This window comes from Carettochelys insculpta, chromosome 30, assembly GCF_033958435.1.
Source record: "Carettochelys insculpta isolate YL-2023 chromosome 30, ASM3395843v1, whole genome shotgun sequence".
In the NCBI taxonomy this organism is placed as follows: domain Eukaryota; kingdom Metazoa; phylum Chordata; order Testudines; family Carettochelyidae; genus Carettochelys; species Carettochelys insculpta.
This window is the reverse complement of record NC_134166.1, coordinates 9,592,813-9,613,431: the sequence shown is the minus strand read 5'-3', so window position 1 is coordinate 9,613,431 and position 20,619 is coordinate 9,592,813. Positions and strand designations below refer to the sequence as shown.

The 20,619-nt window shown below is 50.0% G+C and overlaps 1 protein-coding gene across 1 annotated transcript in view; it reads left to right on the top strand.

Annotated features, from left to right (window-relative positions):
- The first annotated feature begins 942 nt into the window (after positions 1-942).
- Positions 943-20,619, top strand: part of KCNJ10 (potassium inwardly rectifying channel subfamily J member 10) — a 60,065-nt gene continuing 40,388 nt past the window's right edge. The window contains exon 1 of the mRNA XM_074981248.1: positions 943-1,124. The gene's annotated coding sequence lies outside the window, so the exon portion shown is untranslated. The remainder of the gene's footprint in view (positions 1,125-20,619) is intronic.

The following is a 20,619-nucleotide window of genomic DNA, read 5'->3' as shown; positions in this document are numbered from 1 at the left end:
CGCTCTGCTAACCATCTGGGAGGCAGCTGAATCTCTCCTGCTGCTGCAGAAGGGAACACTGGCTGGCCCAGCCACTCACCCCTGCTTTAAGGCCCTTTTGTGCTTCCAGAATGACGAGAAGGTGTCAGTGAGGTGCAGGGGCATGGCGCTGTGAATCTCCATGCCCGGGTATACAAAGCTCTGCAAGGTGCCAGGGCAGGGGAGAGCCAGGCCCTGTGAATGAGTCCCAGCCTGTCCTGTTTGCACCTTCCTTCCCTCCAGGAACCTCCAGTCTGGGGATGCTCATCCAGGTGGCTGCTGGGGTATCCCTGACCTGCTGCCAAGCCCCAAGGTGATGGCTGCATTACACCATCACAGCACAGCTCTCTTTGTCCTGCGCTAACTGACACTGGTACGGACAGACAGGGCCTAGCATGGAGACCTGCTAAGCCTGGCTTTCCGTGCCCTTTAAACCCACACAGCTTGGTGGGGATTGGGCCTGGTAAGGAAATCCTTCGCTGGTGCCTGTTGTTTGCCATCCCTCCCGCTCTTGGGGAGCGGTAATGTGACCCTCTCTGAGAGAGGGATTGATTTCCACCTCATTAACTTTCCTCTCAAACTTTCACTCTCCATCCTTCCCCCCACCTCCCACTTTTCACTGCCAGTTCTTTTTCTGTCTTTCTTTCCTTTTTTCTTTCACCCTCCCCAGCTCCTCCCACCCTCCTCAGGCCCCTCCAATCCCTACCAGCCCCATCCTCCTGTGATAGGGCCTTTGGGCCTGTCAATCAACTGCCTCTGCCGCCCCCTCCTTTTAAAAAATAATCCTTTCATTCAATTGAACTTGGACAAAGTTTTGTAACAGGGGAAGGGGGAAAAAAAGAGCATAAAAGAGATGGGAGCTCAGGGCTTTTCAGAGCCTCTTATCTGATCATCGAACCAGCATTTAAGAGCCCTTGCCCGCTCGCCTCTGCAGCTGAACCTTGGCACTGTGCGGCATCAACTTTACTCAGCTCAGCTCACGGCGTGAGGAAATTTTTCAGACCCAGGCAAAGGGGGAAATTGGGTTCTTTCCATCTCAGGGTCCACCCAGAGTCCTGCCAACGTGGACACCAGCTGCAAACCGTCCCGCTTTCTCTGGGCGCAAGGTAAGGGCAGAGGCCACTCCTAGCTGGGGTGAAGATAGAGCAGGGGATGGTTCTGATCTGATAGCCTGGACTCCCGGCAATACACTGTTCCTTGCTGTAGCCCTGCACTGAAATCTCTTAAACCGATGTTTCTTAAATGATGTTCCATGGCCCACAGGTGTTCTGTGACCAACTCGCAGGTGTGCCATGAGCCATTGAAAACATGCACTGGTGGGCTCTATTTTCTGTTATTAAGACCAAATACAATTTCACTTCTTCATCACTCTGGCACCTGATTCAATGACTTCATTTAGTCTTTGCTTTATATGTGGCTGTTTGGGGGGGTTTGGTTTGGTTTGGTTTTTTTTTGGTCTGAGAACAATTTTTTTTTTGGAAGAAAATTTTCAGAGATGTTCCACATAAAAAATATTATTGTTTGGTGTTCTCTAGTCACAAAAAGGTTTAAGAGACACTGTTTAGATGCAGGTGAGCAGAGTCCCAGAGTTGGGCTAATGCTGAGTTTGTGCAGGCTGATTTTACACAGGGGAACCTTTCCCCTGGAATTTCTCCTTCTTCAGACCAGGGTAAATGAGAACAAGATCAGGGCCTGGGAGGAGGGAGGGGTGTAACAGAATACAGAGAATTAAGAATCAAAGTTTTATTCGAAGTGCTGGCAAAGTTTCTCGTGCACAGGAAAAATCTCCTGGAACTTAATACGTCTTTGGGATCCCAGCTGACCCCTGCTCGCCCCCGGCCCTGGGTCAGACAGCTGTGCAGCACTAGCCTCAGTGTTTACCTTCCTGCGTGCGTGTGTGCAGGGGTGCGTGGGATCCCACAAGACACCCCCACTGTCTCCCTCTGCCAGCCTGGCATTCTGCGCTGCTGGAACGTGCTCCGTCCCCAGCCCGAATGGCCGACCCAGCACGGCCTCTTTGTTGAGCTGGGATTCCTTTCGCAGCGCAGAGCGGGTGCTGATTGACGAGACGGTATCTCTCGTCAATCCCCCACTGCAGCCAATGTGGGGGGATTGGGTCCCGCAGCTGGGAGTCTGCAGACCCGCCCCAAAACCTGCTCTGCGCCTGCCGTGCTGGAGCTTGGAGCAAATGCCCCGATCTCCTGGTGTCATCTCCTCCCCTCCCTGTCTCTCTGCCCAGCGGCTGGAGATGGGGCAGCTAGGAAATTGCTCCCCCCATTACCCTGCCCTGCCTGGACTCGTCCCTTGCTGTGATTGACCAACAAGTGCAGGATTGGATTCACAGTTCACTGTTGGTGCTGTTAGATGTCCTTGGGGCTCCCAACAAATGGCTCGCCCCAGCAGGTAATGACACAATTATTAAGCACTCCCAGACCAGACCAAGGGCTGCCACAGGTGCTGCACAGTCATCTCAAGAGAGAGGGAACCCAAAGTGCTCACAACCCACTAGCAGAAGAGAGATTATCCTCCCCACTTGACAGCTGCTTGGGTGAGATTAAGAAAAGTGCCCACGGCTGTCCTGGGAACTGTGGCAGAGCCAAGAGCTCGACCCAGCTGTCTACTCAGTGCCTTCACCACAGGAGATTCATCTTCTCCTTGTGCAGGCAGAAAGATTGCCCTGTAAAAGCCCCACCTGCCCTGCATCATCAAGGCATGATGCCGGGTGAGTCCGGCCCTTTGCTATGTGCTCAGTGGCTCAAATGCCTTCGAATCAGGTGCACTGCAGCTAATGGCGGTTCGTTAAGGCAGCCCTCCTAAATGTCCTAAAAAGGTGGCAAGGGAGCAGCAAAGGGCCACACCAGCAATTTGCCAACGCCTCCTCCTGAGAGCCATACAGAGCTCAGTTGTTCATCTGATCAAAGGGAAGGGTGACAGGTGGCTGGATTACAGCAGAGGAATGCTTTCCCAGGGAGACAATAACGGGTGCAAATGGGCTCTTTGAGTGAGTGGAGAACAGCAGAACAGGAGCCAGGGGCTGGCAGCTGAAGTCAGATAAATTCCAGGTAGAAATTCGGGCCACGCTTCTAACTGGGAGGGAGACTGGGCCTTGGGATGAACAACAAGGGAAACAGGGATGCCGCATCTCTTGACATCTTCAAACCAGGCCTGGCTTCCTCTCTTAGGCTATGTCCACACTGCAGGGTTTTTCATAAATAACTTATTTCAACATTCTAATGCCGAAACCAGTTATTTCTGAAAGGAGCATCCCAGCTGCAAGAGCATTTTGCTATGGAGCATTCACGCTCGAGAGCCCAATTTCGAAATCCAAGCAATGACGGGCGGCCTTCCCGCAGGCCAATTAAGTTGTAACGACCTCTGCTTCGTACACGCTGAGTCAAGTTTGAAACTGAAAAGCAGGGAGGGTTGGCGAAACTCGTTCGTTTTGGTGGAGCTGTTATTTTGAGTTAAATGCCCTGTGATTCCACAATAACAGGCTCTGCCGCGTGGGTGTCGGGGTTTGTTTGTTTGTCTGTTTGCTTTCCGAAAAAGGGCTTTTTCCACACACACACGCACAGCGTGTAGACAAGCCCTGAGCCAGAAAAACGTTACTGGGCTTAGCACAGGAGGAACTAAGTGAAAATTCCTGGCTTGTAATGCGCAGGGGGACAGACTAGATAAGGAATCAGCAACCTCCAGCGCAGGCTCATCCGCCCATGAGCTCGGCCCTGCCCTCCTCCGCCGTACTGTGGGAGCGTGATCAAAGCCAGGCCCCCTGTGGATTAACAGAAGACTAGCTAATGCTCCCAACCACTGCCTAAGTGGTAAATCTCTGCATCTCCACTGATTTATTCACGAAGCTGTTGTAAATAGGACTATTAGTGACTTATAAAGTATCACTGGCACTTGGACTGGCCATAGACGTCAAAAGGTCAAATTTCAGCACTCCGCCTTGGAAAGGTTGCTGACCCCTGGACTAGATGGTCCCTTCTGGCTTTAAATTCTACCTGTCTATGACCCCATCGTGCCAGGAGGCTGTGCTGGGTTATACAAACATGCTGCCATCATCATCATCATTATCATCAACAACCATGGGCTCAGCGCCTGTTGGTGTCCGATGCCTCCGTCACTATTTCCTTCCATCTCTCCCTGTCCAGTGCAGAGTGGCTTTGCTTCTATAGACTAGCTCTCCACCAGTCTACTACATCATCTGCCCATTCTCTTTGGGGTCTGCCTCTCCCATTCAAACAGCCCATTATGCCAAATACCAGGGTCTTGATTTTTTGTTCGTCGTTCATTTTGGAAATGTGCCCTAAGAGCGGTAACTTGCGTTGTATAACCTTCTGCAGCAGGGTCTCTTTCAGCCGTAACTTCCTACATAATTCCTCATTGGTGACCTTCTGCATCCATCCTATTCTCAGGATCTTTCTGTAACAACGCCTCTCAAACACCAATATTCTTTTCTTCAAAACTTTCGTTATCACCCGTTTCACATCTGTGCCCCCACCCAAAGCTGGATTCCAGAAGGGCAGGACCACGGTGCCTCAGAAGGGTTTCTCCTGAGGTAGCCACTGGGTGAAAGGTGGTTTGTAAGCACTCGCTGTGGACATCAGTTCTCCTGCTGGCTCTGCTCCTGTCTCCAAACCACTGGCCGGAGGGGACACTTCCAACCTGAGCCCTGCGCTGGTTGCATTATTAGTGCTGAGTGACTGGAAATGCCCCTTCAGAGTCCCCCGGCCTTTTGCTTTTGCTCTGTCCTAGAGGCTAGTCATTCATGCCAGTGTGATTCACTTTGAACCCAGGTTTAAGGACCGCCTTCCCTAATCACAAGCTATGTTCCTCTCTGAAACAGGGGTAAATACCAGCAAATCAGGGGATTCCCCGTGTTCAGTGCCCAGAAGGATGGTCTGTTGTTTAGGCAACAATTCAGGGTTTCTCTGGCTCCCTGTGTAACCTTGGGCCAGTTAATTCTCAACAGCTGGGGCCAGATTTTTAAATGTGCCCAGGTGGGTGTGGAGCCTGTTGCCGACAGCAGTGATTTTATCCCAAGTCCTGCCTTACTTGCTGCTTTCCTGCAAGCTCCAGCTCCTGGAGTCAGGTGATGACATGAACCTCTCAGCTGTGTCAGTCTCACCTAAAAGTTTATGGTTCTCCTTATTACGGAGGAAAGGTGAAACTGTGTGGCTCTGAAAAGCTTGGAACTCAGAAGGCAAAGAAATTGAACCCACTTGTATAATGATTATTATTTTCTAATTGTGTAATTTTTCAACCAATCAAGTGATGGGGAAGAGGAGTCAGCTCCTTTTTGAAAGAGTTTGTGTTGACAGGGTTGTAGCTGAAAGGTTTTGCTGAGCTCTGGAGCATCTGCTCCTCCTTCCCTATCCACGCAGTGTGCAGCGGCAGTTAGTAAGGCAAATAGGATGTTAGGAATTATTAAAAAAGGGATCGATAATAAGACAAAAGATATCATACTTCCCCTATATAAAACTGTGGTACGCCCACATCTTGAGTACTGTGTGCAGATGTGGTCTCCTCACCTCAAAAAAGATATATTGGCATTAGAAAAGGTTCAGAAAAGGGCGACTAAGATGATTAGGGGCTTGGAACGGGTCCCATATGGGGAGAGGCTAGAGAGACTGGGACTTTTCAGTTTGGAAAAGAGGCGATTGAGGGGCAATATGATAGAGGTATATAAAATCATGAATGGTGTGGAGAAAGTGAATATAGAAAAATTATTTACCTTTTCCCATAATACAAGAACTAGGGGACACCAAATGAAATTGATGGGTAGTAGGTTCAAAACTAATAAAAGGAAATTTTTCTTCACACAGCGTACAGTCAACCTGTGGAACTCCTTGCCGGAGGAGGCTGTGAAGGCCAGGACTCTATTAGGGTTTAAAAAAGAGCTTGATAAATTTTTGCAGGTTAGGTCCATAAATGGCTATTAGCCAGGGATAAAGTATGGTGCCCCTAGCCTTCAGAACAAGGGCAGGAGATGGATGGCAGGAGATAAATCACTTGATCATTGTCTTCTGTTCTTCTCTGGGGCACCTGGCATTGGCCACCGTCGGCAGATGGGATGCTGGGCTGGATGGACCTTTGGTCTGACCCAGTATGGCCATTCTTATGTTCTTATGTTCCCTGTGTAAAAGGGAAATAACACTGATCAATAATAGTGATTAATAACCCTTCGCCTGCTTCATGGGGCAGCTTGTGAGCGAAAGCCCTTAAATACCTGCCAACTCTCAATCCTGCGTAAAGTTATATGGTGATGCCTCCATCACGGCCTCAGACCTCCTGGTGCTCAGCCCAGAACACAAAGACAGCCCCTGCCCCCAGCAACTCCCAACACAACTCTAAGAGGAGAAACAAGAAATGGGTAGTGACAGGGAAGGAATGGAGGGTAGAGGCCTCTCATCACATCCAGCCAGGTCGCTGAAGCAGTGTCAAGGGACTCAACAAATATTAAACATGCTGGAGGGAAGGCTCTTCCATGGGCCCCTAGGGTGACTTTCTTTGCATCAGTTGGGCAGTGAGCACTCAAAGCACAGAAGACCTACATTCGGCGGGGGCTCATTTGCAGGCAGAAAAAAAGAGAGAACTTGGTAAGAGAGTCCTGATCAGTGGTCTCAGAGGGGCTGCTGGGTTAGTCTGTAGCTTCACAAATAACAGCACCTAAGAGTCCAACAAATGTATTAGGTTCATTAGCTTCTGCGGGGCTGTGTCTACACTTGCATCCCTCTTTTGAAAGAGGATGCAAATGAGGGAAATTGAAAATGAGAATGAGGCACTGATTTACATATGCCATGCCTCATTTGCATAATCTCTTTTCGGAAGAGATAGGTTTTATTTTCCAAGATCCCTCTTTACACTGCTTTTCCTCTTTCGAAAGAAACTCTGCTGAAAAGAGATTATGCAAATGAAGCACAAGATATGAAAATCAGTGCCTCATTTGCATGTTCAATTTGCCTTATTTGCATTCCTCTTTCGAAAGAGGAATGCAAGTGTAGACACAGCGTGGGTAAAGCCACTTCCTCAGGTGACTGGAGTGGAAAAAGAGAATCCAGGGTTTATATAATGGGGGTGGCCGGGGGGGGGAGGAAACGGTATTACTTGGCCCTAGTAGGACCAGTTAAGGAAACAATTAAGCAAGATGTTTCCCATTCCTGTGAACATCAAAGGTGGGGAATTTGTGCTTGTAACGCATAACGTAGTTGAGCTCCATGCTCAAGCCAAGGTTAAACATGTCACATTTGCAAATGAATTCTCATTCAGGAATGTCCCTCTGTCATCTTATGGCAGAATTCTTTTGCAGAAGAGTGGCTGCTTTAAATCCATTCCTATGACATCAGCAGAGCACGGGGCATTCCCAAAGCTCTGCCCAGGCTGAGCCCCGTCCTGGAAGAGCTGAAAATCTCAGGAGCTGAGCCCTGGCAGGACACAGGCATGATGTACACTGGCTCTTTGCCATGGCAGGGACCCCCCCGCGTCTCTGCACCCAGCTGCGGTCTAGCTGGGACGCCCATCCCAGTTAGCCATTTGTGATGGGGAGGTGGGTTGTGACCTCTGCTCAAACACACACCCGCGCACGCGCACACACACACAACCAGGACTGTGACACCCAGCGTGAGAAGTCCTGCAGTGGTGGGGGCTGTTAATGGGGGGAAGGCAAGAGGGAGGGCAGCACAAAGTTAAATGTCATCAGTGTGAGAAGGCAATGGGGCTCAGGATGCAAAGGCAAGAGAGAAAGGGTGTTAGTAATACAGGTGTGGGATGGGAGGCAGCTGTGGAGCATTCTCCATCTGAGAGCGTGCAAAGCAGGGAGCTCTTGCACTGACATAGTTCATACCCCATAGTTAGCTATCTCCATCAATCGCTCTATCCCCACCCACCCACCTATCTATCTATCAGACTTGAGCACTTCGCAAATATTTGAACAAATCTTTATTTCCAGGACTGTATCAAATCTTGTGTTTTCTTGGGTGTTGTGTGAGTGGGTGGGTGCAGTGGGATGAGTGTTTAATGCTAAAATGTATCAAGGAAAAGTACAATTGAAGAAAGCTCTTTACCTATCATTCTGAGCACAGTAAGGCTCGTGGCCCATTCTTTCCAGTGGCAGTGAGTTCCACAGTCTTGCCACAGTTCCTATGATCATTCTGCTTCCTGTGCTATGAGGGCTGGGCCTGTCACACCCCTCCCAAGATTTATGATGATCGTCTTATAATATGATTATTGCATAGCTCAATTATGCTTTGAACAAAACCTGTCATATAGCATATCGAGTTTAAAGTTACACTCTGCACATCCCATTTTTGTGCTGGTATCATTCTTGTATGTGAAGTTAGAAATATGAAGAGTGAATCTGGTTTTAATCATAGTGTGCTAATGAGGACCATTAGGGATACTTCAGGAGCTTAATGGCTCAGTACGCAAAGCAATGATCTATGAATGGTCTTGTTTGTCCTATAAGCCCAAACTGTGGTTGGTCCTAGAAAGACCTGTGACCATGCCACCTGGTACTGGAATCCATCTAGGAACCTGGTAATTTTCTGTGGGGCTGGAGCATGCTAAAATGGGTTCCCACCTTGGAGGGAAGTCTATTTAATGTAAAGCAGTCAATCCTTTATCTTCAGCTGACCCTTGAAAACGTCTGGCTCATCCTAAGACAAACATTAAGAAACTTGACAAGGAAGAACTCTGAAGAGTTTGCAGTGTAGGAGGGGCAGCTGGGGAGGGTGTGGGGCTCTGGATGGGGAAGAAGTGGTCCTTAGTTTGGCATGTTGAATCCTAAAGGTACAGATGAGGAAACTGAGGCAGGGAGTAGGACAGGCCTGGCTCAAGTTCATACTAGAAGGGAGTGTGAGATCTCACCAGCTCTGGGCCCCTACCTCATGGAGCACACTGACAAGGCTGGCTTGGAGTGTCTGGGGGGGAAGTGCTGGACCCAGGATGGGAGAGGACCAGGAGGAGCACCAGTATCTCAGGGTGTGGTGAGGGAGGGGGCAGAGGAAGCATGACCATAGCTGCAGGCAGCAGCAAGATCAAACAGGGCCTGCAGAGTAAGGCTGCGGCACCTGAACCAGCTGTGATGAGAGGCAAAGAGCTGACGTTGGGCACAGAGGGGGGCCTGAGTGGGGTGAGAGTGAGGCAGAGACACCAGCAAGGAGTGGGGCCAGTCAGTGACCACAGGGCAGGCAGAGCCTTCAGCAGCCAGGCTGGGATGCAAAGGCCACTCTGGTGAGGAAGAGCCCAAATGACTGGGCAGGGTGTGGACCATAGGGTGAGGGGAACATGGCCGGGGCCAGTGGCAGGCTGAGGGATTCAGAGGCCAGGTAACTCATTTGTTCGGCTCCCCCGCCCCATCCCATGTGGCGCAGCCCCCACCCAACACATGTTGTCCTCTTCAGCCCATCTCTCTTGTGCACCAGCTCTGGGAAGAACTAGCTATCCACTATGTCTGCAAGCAGGCCCAGAGGTTTGGGTGGCCCTGGGTGGGAAGCCCAGCATGAAGGCCCTGTTCCCCCCTGCAGCCCAACAGCTGGCACTCTCTCACAGGGCAGCAAACACCAGACTGCAGGAGGCACCCCTGCAAAGACCAGACCCACTCAGCATGGCCAGGTCCCCTGGCTATTAAAGAGGAGTTTATCTGACAGCCATCCCATGACAAAATAGAAGATTGCAACCCACCAATTAGAGACACGTCCCTCGGTCAAAGGACAGTCCTTGAAACCTGTGGAGTCTCCTGGGGTTGTTCCTGCAGGGAGAGTGCGTGGTTCAGAAAAAAGTCTGTTCAGTTGGCCTTTGGGTGGAGTGCTGCATTTTAAAATGATATTTACTCAAGAAAGACCTTGAGCAGAAAGGAAGCCTGCCGGCATAGTTAAAGCACCAGTCTGGAGTTCAGAAAATCCACGTTTAATTCTCAGCCTCTGCCAAGCTAAATCACTTGGCTGCCCGGTGCCTCAGTTTCCCTTCTGTGAAATGGGGGTAATTTCCTTGGTGACTTGCCTGTTTGGCTCATGATCCAAGAGTGGGTCTTAGCATTTTCCATCACTTTTCCTGGGTTCAAAGGACTCAAAGCAGGACTGTCAGCTTCAAAAGGAGCAGAGTCAAGTCCCACCAATGTCCCAAAGCAAAGTGTTTCTGCGAACAGACAAAGATTTGTGGATTCATCTGGAAAATAATAATAATAATAATAATAATAATAAAACCCCTGGTTGTTTTGCACAGGTCACAGTAGAACGCTTCCTAGCGGTGTTTCACACCCCTCCATGTGCTGTGGAGGGGGACATCAGGAGCAGGGCAACAAAGCGAAGGAGGGACAGTGTCTACTCCCTCCCTCGCTGGACAGCATCAACACAGTACAGCTTCCAAAGGGCTCCACCGGCATCAGCAACAGGCGCTGGCCACAGTTGTTAAGGCCAGAAAGGCCCATTCTGATCATCTCATCCAGACTCCCCAGGGATTCCTACAGTCGGACGCTAACCCCGGCTGCAGAAATTGCTGGCTGAGGTTCTTTGGCCAGAGAGAGGGAGCTGAGGGGAGGATAGAGGAATGGAGAGCGATCGCTAGAGAGACAGTCGGGTGTGTAGAGCAGCAGAGGGATGGGCTGGTGGGGAGAGAGGGCTGTACGGTGATAAACAGGTCACTCCGAGAGGAAGATGTTCATACCTAAATGCCCCGTTGCTGTCTGCCCTTCTCTCTGCACCTGCTGGTACCACCCCCATCACTTCCTCTCCTGTTTCGTGTCCCTGCCTGGGGGCCCTGCTTTACTCCCCAAAGAGATCCCCCGTGCGATGTATTTTCACCTCCAGCAGGGATTCCTCCATGCCCCCGCGAGGCAGTGAGGTGTCTATGTGAGGACACAGGGTTTGGAACAGCGCTTTCTCGACTATGCGGCTCACCTGCCCAAGGCTCAGGAGCAGATTAGGGTCAGGCTCATGTGCTCTGGTTTGCAAGGAGTGCAAACCAAACCGAGAGCATAAATCAGCAGCCCCTGCTTCCATAGGTAGTACAACAGCCTCCGAAAATACACCGGCCGGGGAAAGGGATGCCTGTGTAGCGTAGTGGGGGGAGCGTGCGACTCCCATCTGATCCACATGGCATATGCACTGCAAGCAGCTTCGATCTTTCGTTCAAGTTAGAGCAGCTCCTGCTTGTAGTCCTGGAGGGCCCCGCTTCAGTCCCTGGAGCGCCAGCCAAGTTGGCAGCTGTCACATATGTTTAAGCTGCATTTTCTAGGGCTCGGCTCCAGGGGACCCTGTAAGCTGTGCACCTGGGCAACCCATTAGGACAGATTCAGGACCTGCCCCCACTGATTAGCAGAGCACCCACAGCCTGCCACAGCCAGTGTTTCTACGGGTGGTGAACATCCAAACATGCCTTGGCGCACATCACAAAATTTATTCTGCACATGGATGGAAACATTAGAGGGGTGATTGCTCAGCTCCTCTTTGACAGTCAGTTTTAAAAGTGCCCGATGCCCTCAAATGCCCGCTGTGCAGCTCAGAGCCAAAAAAGGCATTGAACGCCAATAGCTCTGGGGGGATGTGCCAAGAACACTCAACTGTTGGTTTTCAGTGCCTTGGGAATCCGGTTCATTAGGGCCCAGACCAGGCCTGGGGTCTAGAGGCCTTTCCCCATTTCTCTCCGGGCATGTCCTTGAACAAGATGCTTCTCTTCCTTGTGCCGTCCTTTCCCTTTCTGTAAAGCAACAATTGCCTGTGTGGCTGGAGGAGGCAGCTGAGAATCATTATAAACAACTATCTGTGGTTTGATGATGCTGATGGCGAAAGTAAAGCAAGTACAGTGATTGATTAAGCTCATATACTGTGCTATAAATCAGGGCCATCTACCATCTCAGAAGACGGTATCTGGTGTGCCGGCAACTCCTGAAAATCAACCCATTTGCCAAACAAAGGACCCAAATTAGGTTATTGGATTCTATCACATTAACAGATTCGCGTTTGAAAGCTGATTGGAGAAGGCATCGTTTGGCCATGGATTGCCAAGCAAACAGCTCAATAAGCAAGGAGCAGGGAGTTAAAACACCAAGTTAGGTAAACATATTTTAGCCTATTCTACCCATGCACGGGCTTGTCCTTGGACGGGTTCTATACACAACGAGCAATTGGGATGGAAGGTTATGGTTTTGAGGTCCTCTATACTCAGACATGAAGCTCTTTGGGACAACGACCGTCTCTTACACATTGGGGCTCTGCTCCATGAGCAGAGCTTGTTAGCAATATAATAATAATTAATAAATAGTATTAGTATAAAAAATTGGGCACAGTTAGGACGATCTGGTAGCATTTCAGTGTTGCCAGCCCTCATGGTTTTACTGCTGCTTTTCTTAAATCTCCAGCTCCTGGAGTCATGTGATTAGGTGAGAACCTCTGTTGTCGTTTGGAAAAAAAGTATGTTTCCAGTCCTGTTGATTGGGGTTAAAAGCTGGAAATGGTGATCCCCAAAGGTCCAGAAATTAGTAAGCCCATAACGCCCCCCTCACTTCCATGTGTTATGTTTTTCGAATATCTCGTGAATTTGAAGCCAATCTCATGATTTTAGGTGCCTGACTCCAGATTTTGATCATGGCATTTTATACCTGCCTTGCAATGAGGTAGATGTCTGTTAAAGGGGGAGGACAATGGAGAACAAGACCCCTGAGTGGTAAATAACTCTGGCTCGCAAATTCACCACATGACCAAGTGTGGAAAAAGTTGTCTGGAAGAAAACAAAGTAATAAATCCAGCCCCAGGGTGGGGAGGAACTGAGCTGTGGACAGTGATTTTTTTCCCCAAGCTAGAGACAATCTGAGGGGTTGATGGGGGCAGAAGAGCCATTTGGCCTTGTGCTCAAGATCAAAGGGGACCTCAAATTTAGACACACGTTAATTTTTTGGCATTTGGTAAGTTTCACACATTTGTTCCTCACTAATTAGTGCATTTGCACAGGAAAAGGCTAGAAAAGCATTTGTTAAACAAAAAGATATTCAAATTATGTATCACGGTACTATAGCTAATGGCCTCCAAAGCTGGAGTGGCCTGGGCCTCTCTGGACCTCTGAGAGGGTCTGGCCCTGGAAGATGTGTCGTCTTGGTTTATCAGTATATTTGCAGGTTGTGTAGCCACACTCCAATTAGCTTGAATCCAGGGATTCCCAACCGATGGGTCAGGACCCAAACATGGGTTGGGATTAGATTTACTAAGGGTCGCCAGCAGCTTGGAGCTGCGTGTGGCTCTTAAAGAAGCCATTTGCAGTTTGTTAACGCTGCCACATGCAGCAGCTCTCTCTGTCAATAGAGAAGCAATTACACATTACAAGGGCAGCTTCTCCACCTTTGAGATTCATGGCCATCCCAGGCAATCCACTTAATAGAGTTTTGCAGTAAGTAATTTTTGTGCCCCCTCCATCCTTCCCCCCTTTACTTCCACCTTCTGTTCTATGTAGCTCATTTGTAGTTTTCATTTCTTTTGTTTCTCCCCCCAGGCCGAGTGTGACTCCCCCACAGCCCCTGAGTCCGACTCCCCCCACACTCCCAGCCCATGAGTGACCCTCCCAGCACCTGAGTGTGACTCCTCCAGTCCCCCCAGTCTGTGGATGTGACTCCCCCAACCCCTGAGCGTGACTTCCCACCAGCCCCTCCAGCCTCTGAGTGTGGGGTTTAAGCTAGGGGAGCAGTGGGGCGAGTGCAGTTTGGAGGTGAGAATCTTCCCCCCCACCACCACTTAGGTCAACTATAATAACAAAATAATTAACTATAATAAACGGAGTGTTATTTTATTATTAATGTATTGTCCCTTTTTCTATGAAATAACTACTAGGAATATATAAACATGAGGTGGTGCAATTTTATATTCTTGCCTCAGGTGCAAAATTAGCTCGTTACGGCTCTGCCTCCCCCCGTTTTTGAATTGCCTTGGGTCACCCAGTTTTCCTGAATTCCCTGTCTGGAAGAGGTTGGGAACTGCTGTTAATCAAACTAGCTTCAGTACCAGATCAGTGAAACCATGGCAGTATCCCAGGTAATTACCTAGGCCCTGGGTTCCAGGAGGGCTGCTACAGCCATGCTGAGGCTCGTGCTGCTGCAGTTCACTGCTCCAGATCCCCTGCCAGCTCCGTTAGAACTAGCTCAGGTGCATCTATCTGGACTCTGAAGTGTTATCATCTTTCTTTGGACAAAACTCGGGTGTCTCTGGCAGAACCAGGCCGGGCCAGTGGCTGGGAGTCTGCAATAGAGGGGGATGGGATAAGGGCTATGCATGGATGCAGGGATCTCAGGAGCCTCTGGAGTGAGTGGGGAAAGAATTCCCAGAATCTTCACCCTGCTAGCTGGCCAACATCCACTGAAAGGTGCTGGTCTGCATGAGAGCTCAGCTACTGAACCAGCTCTAGGCAGGAAGAGCTCAGCTGTAAAATCTCTCGGGCCAGGGCTACATTCAAAAGTCAGGTTGTTCTAGCTACACCCCTCGGTGCGTGAAAAATCCACAACCCTGAGCAACATAGTTAAGGCTACCTACCCGCTAGCACCAGTGGAGGGAACAATTCTTCTGGTCACTTAGCAACTGCCCCTTGGGGCGGTGGATTGGTGATGGTGACAGGGAGTTCCTCTCTCTCTCACCAACAGAAGCTGATACCTGACCCACCTCATCCTCCTCACACCCAGAGACTGACTCAGCTGCTGCTACACTGCATCCATCAGCTGGGTCCTTTGAAACCAGCCACGCTGGCTTGGATGATCTAACAGGGTCATAGCTCAGGTCTCAGGAAAGAAATTCCAGCCCCAGGCCCCCTCCTCAGGGGTTTTTGGAGGCACCAAGCATCTATAGCCTTCTTGGAAGAGGAGTTCCCTAATGACCCCCACCCTGCCTTAGGTCATCTCAGGCCTTGGTGACTCCTCATCCAGAGTCACTCTGGCTCTGCTGGGTCAGGTAGGCCAGCTTTTATATTGCCCATAACAAAGTTCACCCAGTCTCTATTTGACAAAGCTGAGCTCTGTGACGGTGGGAGTCAGAGCTAAAAGTCGGATGCATTAGAGGAGGTCCAGCGGAGGGCAACCAAAATTATTAGGGCACTGGAGCACATGATCTATGAGGAGAAGCTGAGGGACTTGGGCTTATTTACTCTACAGAAGAGAAGAGTGAGGAGTGATTTGATAGCAGCCTTCAACTTTCTGAAGGGGAATGCTAAGGGGATGGAGCGAGGCTGTTCTCAATGGTGATGGATGGCAGAACGAGAGACAGTGGTCTCAAGTTGTGGTGGGGGAGGTCTAAGCTGGATATTAGGAAAAGCTATTTCCCCAGGAGGTGGTGCAGCACTGGAATGCGTTACCCAGAGAGGTGGTGGAATCTCCATCCCTAGAAGTTTTTAAGTCCCGGCTTGACAAAGCCCTGGCTGGGCTGATTTTAGTTGGACTTGGTCCTGCTCCAACCTCTCCAGAGGGCTCTTCAAGCCCCAGAAATCTATGAATGGTGGCAAAAGTCAGCAGGGAGCTCTTTAAAGAGCTGGAGCTGGCAGGGACCTGGGTTGCAATGGGACAGAACCTGTGAGAAATTTTAAGCTGCTTTCACCCCGACGGGAATACACTTTGGCACTCCCTAAACCTCCCTGCAGGGGCCTGCCAGGGGAGATACTTGATTAAGGATGTGGTGATTAGCCAGTTAATGAAGGGATTCAGCTCATCAACTGGGACAAGCTCCAGAAGGGCAAAGACACCCAGGATCTCAGACCACTGAGATCTCTCCCACACCCCCTGCCCTGTGCCTAGCGGGTAGGTGGAAACTTGGGCAAACCCTTCTGCTGGGACACAAGCTTGCGTAAGACACTGCAAATAAAAGCCAGGAGGTGGCAAAGGGGAAATTGCCCCAGAGCCGGATGAGTTAAAGGGGCTTGGGGCTCCCAGCCGATGCTGCTGCTACTATGGCAGTGGTGATGGCCAGAGCCCCAGACCCTTTAAATCGCTGTGGCAGCACAGCACTGTGGGCAGGGGAGGCTCCAGTGCCGTGCTCCGGGAAGCACTGAGGGTTGGCTGGCCTGGCCCGGCCCCGCCCCTCCGACCTAAAGCCCCGCCCCTCCCGCCTGAGGTCCATTCATCACATCATCCTAATCGCCCTTCTGTGCACCTGCTCCCGTTCTAGTGCAGCTTTCTTAACCACGGGAGACCGGAAGTGCACACAGGGCGCCTGATGAGATTCCACTAGCACCGGATATAATGCTATAAGCCTTCCCTGCCTGCACTGGAAACACCACACCTGATGCACGGATGCTGGAACGCTGTATGCAGCGGGGGGTATGAGCAGCCATTGGACCAAGCTGTAAACCCTTTACTTGATGGAAATCAGTTCCGGACAGGGAGTGCTACAGCAAACACACCCACACCCCGCTCCTAGGTCCAGCAGTTAGGGTCCGATGCATCCTGCGTCTGCATTAGCCTTTTCGCACCTGCATTGCATTGGTGGTTTGTAACCACCTACTCATCCTCTGATCAGTCAATATGCCCAGGTCTTTCTCCTCCTCTGTTGCTTTTCCTTGATGAAGCCTCAGCTTGTAGCAAAATTTTTTATTGTTAGTTCTTAAGTGCATGACCCCACAAGTGGCCCTATTCTTGTTGTTAGTGTGTACGACCTCGCACGTGGGCCCTATTCTTGTTGTTAGTTCGTATGACCTCGCACATGGGCCCTATTCTTGTTGCTAGTGTGTTCGACTTCGCATGTGGCCCCATTCTTGTTGTTAGTGTGTATGACCTTGCACGGGGCACTATTAAATTTTTCCCCATTTCTATTACTCCACTTTTCAAGGTCATCCTGATCTTGTTGTTTGAAGAATACCGCCCAACTCTGTGTCACCCACAAAGTTTATTAACATCCACTTTTTTGGTCATGGTCATTAATACAGATCTGAAATGGGATTGATCTCAAGACCAGTCCATGAGGTAGTTCCCTCCTCACCTCCCTCCACTCTGACAGTTCACCTTTCAGTATGACTGTTTACGGTCTCCCCTGTAACTTGTTCCTTATCCACCTTTGAGTTCTTATAGGAATCCCCATGTTCTCAAGTAATCATTTCCATGTGGAACTGTATTTCAGCTTTACTAAAATCCAGGGGGATCATCTCTACTGCTTTTCCTTTGTCTAAAATAATCCATTCTTTGCTCAAAGACACAGATTAAGCAGGTCTGGCCTGATTTGCCCTCTGTACGCCATGCAGGTAGGTTCGCACAAGGGAAAATACCACGTCAGTGAGGAGTAAGTTGCAGTTTGGGTGTTGATGGTTGGAAGCTATTCTGGGTGTTGAGTTGAGCTAAGGGAGCTCTGGCAGAGATGAGTCAACTGGGCAGAGGCGAGGGAGGAAATCAACAAACGGCCTGAGGTTACTGCAATTTGTCTAATGGCTCCACAGTTTCTTGCAGGAAGCATCACACACAGGGCACGGAAAGGCCTCAGCTCAGGGTGGTGGTGCAAGTCAGTGGCAGAGACAGGCAAAGAACCAGGCATCCTTTCCCCGTTTGCCAGTGCTTATGTCAGCACCACACGCACATCCCAAGGCGAAATCTTTGCAGAGCAAATTCCAGTTGCAATATGGGAGAACAGGGTTTGTTTTTTTTTTCTGTCAGGTGCTGCCTTTAAACCACAAGTGGTGATTTAAATGCTGGTGTAGAACTCAGCGCGGTTTGCTGGGGTCTGGGCCAGCCTGGGGAGGACACACTGCCATCTTCGCATCTCAAGCACTTTCAGACAACTTTGTGTGCCACGGAGCTGGCAAACCGAAGAGCCATTGGGCTCGCCTGAAAGAGCAGCTGAACAGTAGCCTGGCCTCCCCTGCTGTCATCCATTTCCCCTCGTCCGCTCTCCCCGGTTCCTTCCTTCCCTCACCTCTGTGCGACACAGGGCGGCTGGGCGCAGTGGAGGGGGAGAAGGAGTGATGCGAGAGGAGGCAGCGAATTGCTCCCTGTGCATACTAATGAGGTCCCCATTGTCAAAGCCCCTTTGTGTGGCTGGAAGCTCATTCAGCCCCTCTCCTACAGGCCACACAATGCAGCTACTGTCTGGCCTGGCCCCCCCACAAACAGTCAGATGCTTTCACAACCTTCCTCTGCCTCCCTCCCCGAAGCCCGGATCCATCCCTGCGCAGTGTCCTGATTTATTAGCCCCGAGATCCCCATAGCCGCAGAGGCTCTGGGGTAGGATTCTCCTGGCCCAGACACAGACAGTGGGAGGGCCGTGGGGCTGGTCTCAGGGCCCAGTGTGGTGCAGTGAGGGGACTTGGAGCCAGAGCTGCAAGAAAGCTGGTTTGGAGTCACACAGCCCAGCTGGCCCAGGGGTCTCCCTGGTGGGGCTGGCACACCGTGAGACAGACACCAGCAGCAGGAAACCAGTCCCATGCTGGGTCCTAGCAGCAGGTGCATGGGGTGGGTGGGTGCTGGGAAGGGTAATAATAATGGTGCTGGTGGAGGTGCTGGAGATGGGCGGTCTGGCCTTGCCAGCTGTCACACTGGCTGTCCCCTGTCCCTGCTCTGCTGCTCGTCTGCTCCCCTCTTCCAGATTCTGTGAAGGACGTATTCTGTCACCTCAGAGGTGAGTCCTGCCCAGAGGAGGCCATGCTGCCCCCGGAGCTGCCAACCCAGCCTAGCCCTACAGGAGTCCAGCCAGGTCTGGGGGCACAACCGGGGTGAAAGTACCTGTCACAACCCTGGGGCCTGCCAGCTCTTTAAGTATCTCCCTGCTGGCTTTTGCTGCAGCTCAGAGCTCTCACCTCTGGGCACACCACCTCAGGAATGCTTAAAGCATGCCTTGCTCACCTACATGTCCGCAACCGCCACACCCCACAGCTCCCAGGGCTAGTTTGCCTCAATTATCTTTAGAGTCGGCTGTCACGCAAGGAACCCACAGGCCTGGACCCTCTAAAACAGAGATTCCCAAATGGTCTTCCGTGGAACCTTGGGGGTCCCGTGAAGTGGAAATAAGGGCTCAGCGAGAAAGTTCCATTACAATAATGTTTTATGATTTAGAAAATAATAATTGATATTTAAACATTTATGAATTTTCTTAAAAATCATTTTCATTTGTGTTTGCCACTGTAAGTGCCCCTGTGTAAGGTCAGCATAGCCAGAGAGTGGGGACAACAATGTCACTCCTCAGCACTGCATACACAGTCAGTCAGTGATACGACCAACCTGCTATATACCACTGTAAATCATGCTCAGGGAGCGTGGATCATTTTGGGGTGGCTTTATGTCATGAATATTCAGCTTTATCAAGACTTGCAATTGGTCAGTTGTTACCCTTCACCAACACATACTTGTGCAAAACTGGGTTCTCGAATTACGCAGCAACAAAAACGAAATATGGAAGTTAACTCAATGTCATGCCAGATACGCAAATCCAACTTTCCAGTACAGTAGAAACCCAAGATACATGTACTTCAGCTGCCCACATCTCGCTTTAACATGACTCGGTGGTGGGGAGCTGGCACCTGGCTCTGGGCTGTCCACCACTCACAGGAGCTGGAAAGCTGTCCAGTGCTGTCTCCTGTGAGTGGCAGGGAGCTGAGAGCCGGGCTCCAGTTCCCAGCAGCTCATGGGAGAAGGGAAACTGAACAGCACTGCGGCACTGGTCAGTTTCCTGTCTCCTGTGAGTAGCAGGCCTCCAGTGCTCTGGTCAGTTTCCTGGCTCTCCTGAGTAAGGTGAAATAGGACTTACAAGGGGTTGTGCAAGTTGGGGGCCTACTGTATTAAACCAAACATGAATTTGCCGAGAAAAGAAGAACAACCACTCTTTGCATTGAAAATTGCCAATATAATTCATGTTAGTTTTTGACATTTATTTTTTGCACTCATCAACAATGATTTTTGTTTTTAAATATGTGCAATTAAACTAAATGTTGATCTCATGGCCTGTTTAGCATTTGTTTATTAGAAACAGAGAGGTCGCCATGTTAGTCTGTACTCGAACAAAACAAAGCAGCAGAAATGGAGCACTTTAAAGACTAACCAAATTATTTATTCGGTGATGAGCTTTTGTGGGACAGACCCATTTCTTCAGATCAATTCCATTTCCAATACAGATTGACATTTATAAGTACAGAGGACGAAAAAGGAAAAATAAATTGCAATAAAATTTGTTAGCCTGGCTGCTTTGTGGTCTGCATTTTCAGCTCCCTATACAAGACTGTTATTAGGAGTTCTGCAGAATCCTTTCCAGTGTAAAAGGGTTCTGTGGCCAAATAAAATTGGGAAACAGTGTCCAAAAACATGAGCCTTTAGGCAGCAGAAAGTGTGACATTTAGGCACAGCTAAACGGCCCAGTGGAAAACCCCAAGTACCGGGGAGTGCAAATTAAGTGTTGCAGGGGAAGTTTTACCCCCAGGTACACGAATCAAACATAAGAGTGCTCTGGCAACACAGTGACGTACATAAGAGGTATGTGACATCCACCCTTCAACATCTAACCACAATGGGGCCTTGGTAACCTAGTGATGTCTATCTAGGGTGACCATCCATCCCATTGTTGGTGGGACGGTCCCATATTTGGGATGCCAAAAAGGCAACCTGACTTATTTTAAAAAAGGGACTAACTGTCCCGTGTTTTCTGCGTAGGTGCAGCTGCCTGG